The sequence below is a fragment of the Ochotona curzoniae genome, unplaced genomic scaffold (assembly GCF_017591425.1).
Source record: "Ochotona curzoniae isolate NIBS_2020 unplaced genomic scaffold, NIBS_Ocur_1.0 contig_2523, whole genome shotgun sequence".
NCBI classification, from domain to species: domain Eukaryota; kingdom Metazoa; phylum Chordata; class Mammalia; order Lagomorpha; family Ochotonidae; genus Ochotona; species Ochotona curzoniae.
In genome coordinates, this window is record NW_024465490.1 from 222,570 (window position 1) to 227,252 (window position 4,683).

A 4,683-nucleotide genomic window follows, 5' to 3' on the forward strand; every position below is an offset into this window, starting at 1 on the left:
GAAGATGGCCGACGTAGGAGGAAGGCTGTGAGGGAGCGTCTAGTGAGAGAGGGATAGAACGCTACAGAAGCAGCAAAGAGGAATAGCAGGGAACCACAGGGAGAGGTCCGTGAAGCTCCCTGGGACAGTGTGGAGCCAAAAAGATCCACACAACTCGGAAGAACAACGAGAACGGAGCAGGGAAAAGGTAGAGAAACCGACATCCCACTCCAGACCTGCTGAGTCACTTTTGAAAACGGCCTGACGGGAGACGCGGCCAGCTCGGAGACAGGGAAATTGGAGGGATCGTCGCCGGCGGAGAGCAGCAGAGGCAGACTGCAACAGCCGGACGTTTGGTGAGCAAAGGGTTAACATAACAGCCTCCGCATTCCTCACCACCTGCTGAGGTTCCAGCCTCTGAGAACGTGGGGCAGGCAGCAGCCTGAAACTGTCGGGTCTGTGCCTTGGGAACTACGCACAGTGGTGTTGGTGGCTGAGGGGGCCCCAGGAAGGCGCCTCGGATGTTCCTACGCTGAGGGGGCCGGTGCGTCTCGGTGTGCAGAGGCTGCTGGCGAGGATCTGGAGACCCCCACATCCTACCTGGTGGGTGCGCGAGAACACCAGAAGGCCTCTGAACGCTGCCCTGAGCGAGCTGGGCGGTCCCGCCTGCAGCAGCCCCCTCCACAGCGCAGCTGTCAGGTGTCAGGAGGGCTTTGAGATTTGGGAAGTGTAGCGCTGTGTGTCCCCGACACGCAGGTACCACTCCCATAGTGTGAACTGCTCACTTCTCGCCTCCCACCCCGCAGTTCTGAGCGTGGGTGACCCACCAGGAGAGCTCTGAAAACTCCTGCATCACACTGACACGGTGAGAACCTGCCGTGAAATCATTATAACAGGGCGCCTGGGCCACTCCTCCGCTAAGGGCCGGTGTGAGAGAGCCACACAGGAGCAGGGGCTCTGAACACCCACACACCACGAGTGGTGGATTCACTGCACAAGAGCCACGCCTGGAAAGTGCCTCACCCACAGTCCCCAGGTGGGCTCTGAAAAACCCTGCAGTCCCTGACACGGAGAACGCAGGGAGAAAGCACATAAAACCTTCTACGCCCTGTGGATTCCCGTGAAGGGGGCACACCCAGAGAGCGCCTCCATCCCTCCACGCCCTGGGGTGTCACACCTGTAGAAGAGGTGCCCAGAGTGTGCCTGGAATCCACTGGGCCCCCAAGGTGGTGCTCTACAGCCCCGGGCCCTGAGAACGCACCAACGGTGCCTTGAAAATTACCACGCCCGGCAACACCACGCCTGCAGGCTCCAATCTCTACAGGAAAGCACCTGACAGCCCCTCAACACACGGGTCCATTTGCCTCACCAGAATACACCAACGCAATGGGAAAAACCACCAGAAAGAGCTGTGTTCCAGATGAAAGAGCCAGCACCCCACCAAACAAGGGCCAAAAGCCATTATCAATATCGGCGATATGAGATGAAGACATGGAAGTGTTACCAGCAAAGGAATTGATGAAAATAATGCTAAAATTTCTCAGAGACGTGGACACAAAGCTGGAAGACTACCAGAACCGCATAATCACCGAAATACAACAAATCAAAACCAAACTGGATGCCCAAGATAATAAGATTGAAAGCCTCATCAACAGAATAAATGCGGCAGAGGAAAGGATCTCTGAAACAGAAGACACACAAAATGAAGGTGCCCAGCGAATTAAACAGCTGGAGACAAACCTCAGCAAAACTAATAAAATGATGCAAGAGATGAAGGATTACCTTAGAAAATTGAATGTTCGGATCATCGGCCTCCCCGAGGGAGTAGAAAGAGAATCTGGGATGCAAGCAGTGCTTGATGAAATTATACAGGAAAACTTCCAAAACACTTGGAACACGAATCCACCCCGCATACAGGATGGACAGAGAACTCCCAACAGACATGATCCAAAGAGATCTTCACCCAGACACACGGTGCTCAAGTTCTACTCCAATGAAGACAAAGAAGGAATCCTGAGACAAGTACGAAGTAGAGAAAAGATCACATACAGGGGAAAACCCATCAGAATCACTGCTGACTTCTCCGAAGAGACCCTACAAGCAAGGAGAGAATGGACAAAGATCTTCCAAGTCCTGAAACAAAACAACTGTCAACCAAAAATAATCTACCCAGCAAAGATCTCATTTGTATATGAGAACGAAATCAGATACTTCAATAGCAAAGAAAAACTAGAAGAATATGTCTACACAAAACCAGCCCTGCAAAGTCTCCTTAGAAATGCGCTAGTCCCGGACAAAAAGGAGGCAAATCACAAACAAAGTTGGCAAATAAGAAGGTCTCCAAACTAAAGGCGGCACAAACAAGACAATTACATAGGCAACAACACACACACAACACAAACACATGGCAGGGCAAAATTGCAACCTCTCAATTTTAACTCTCAACACAAATGGTCTAAATTCACCAATCAAAAGACAAAGATTAATAGAATGGATCATCAAACAAGACCCAACCATCTGTTGCCTACAAGAAACGCATCTAAACAGAAAGGATGCAAAGAAACTGAAAGTGAAGGGATGGAAAAAGATATTTCACGCTAATAGACGAGAAAAAAAAGCTGGGGTAGCTATCCTTATTTCAGACGAGATAGATTTCATTCTAACTAACATCAAAAGAGACAGGGAAGGCCATTTTATAATGGTGAAAGGAATGATCCATCAAGAAGCAATCACCATCATTAATGTTTATGCACCGAATCTTAATGCACCTAGTTACGTAAAGCAATTACTTACAGACTTAAGGGAAGACATAGACACCCGCACAATTCTTGTAGGCGACCTCAACACACCTCTAACAACAATGGACCGGTCTACGAAACAAAAACTCAACAAAGAAACAACAGAGCTCACACAAACAATAGAACAACTGGACTTAGTAGACATATATAGAACTTTTTATCCTAAGGCCACAGACTATACATTCTTCTCAGCGGTGCATGGCACCTTCTCCAGAATCGACCACATGATAGGACATAAAGCGAATCTAAACAACTTCCAAAACATTAGTATCATACCATGTACCCTCTCAGACCACCATGGGATGAAACTGGAAATCAACAACTCAAAACTCCCCAGGAAGTATAGGCACTCTTGGAAATTGAACAATATGCTATTAAATGAACATTGGGTCAGAGAAGAAATCAAAGATGAGATCAAAAAATTCATGGAAACCAATGAAAACTCTGATACAACATTCCAAAACTTGTGGGACACCGCCAAAGCAGTGCTACGAGGTAGAGTCATCGGAATCAGAGCGCATGTCAAGGCCCAAGAAAGACGCCAAATACAGGAACTAACCACACACCTCCAGGATCTGGAAAAACAGCAGCAGAAGAGTCCCACGCACAATAGGAAACAAGAAATCATCAAAACAAGGGAGGAGATAAACCAAATAGAAATCAAAAAAACTATACATAAAATCAACAAATCAAAAAGTTGGTTTTTTGAGAAAATAAACAAAATAGACACTCCACTGGCCCGATTGACCAAAAAAAAACAAGAGAAAGTGAGAATCAATAGCATTAAAGATGAAAAAGGCAACATAACAACAGACACTGCAATCATTAAGAAAATAATTAGAAATTACTACAAAGAACTGTACTCCCACAAATTTGAGGACCACCAAGAAATAGAAAAGTTCTTGGACTCCCACCACTTACCAAAACTCAGTCCGGAGGCAACTGCAGAATTAAATAAACCCATAACCGAGGTAGAGATTGAAACAGTCATCAAGGATCTCCCAACGAAAAAAAGCCCAGGCCCAGACGGCTTCACTACAGAATTCTACAAAACATTCCGAACAGAACTAACCCCAATCCTCTACAAGCTCTTCAAAACAATAGAGGAGGAAGCAACCCTCCCAAACTCATTCTATGAAGCCAACATCACCTTAATCCCAAAACCGGACAGAGAACCATCAGAGAAGGAAAACTACAGACCTATCTCTCTGATGAACATTGATGCTAAAATTCTCAACAAAATCCTAGCCAATAGAATTCAAAAAATCATCAGACAGATCATTCATCCGGATCAAGTAGGATTCATCCCTGGAATGCAGGGATGGTTCAACATTCGGAAATCCATAAATGTTATAAACCATATCCAAAAACTGCAAAACAAGAACCACATAATAGTTTCAATAGATGCAGAAAAAGCTTTCGACAAAATCCAACACCTCTTCATGCTAAGAACTCTAGCCAAAGTAGGCATAGATGGGAAAATCCACAACATAATCAAAGCAATTTATGAAAAACCCAACGCCAGAATCATACTGAATGGAGAAAAGCTAGAACCCTTCCCACTGAGATCTGGAACAAGACAAGGGTGCCCGCTATCACCACTGCTATTCAACATAGTCCTAGAGGTACTTGCAGAGGCCATAAGACAAGAAAAAGAAATCAAAGGCATACGTATAGGAAACGAAGAAGTCAAGCTTTCACTATATGCAGATGACATAATCCTATACATAGAAAAACCAGGAGACTCAATACAGAAACTGCTAGAACTTATACGAGAGTTTGGCAGAGTGGCGGGGTACAAAATTAACGAACGAAAATCAACAGCCATAGTGTACGCAAATAACACCAAGATGGAAGAAGATCTAACCAACAGGATACCATTCAAAATAGCAGAGAGAAGTATGAA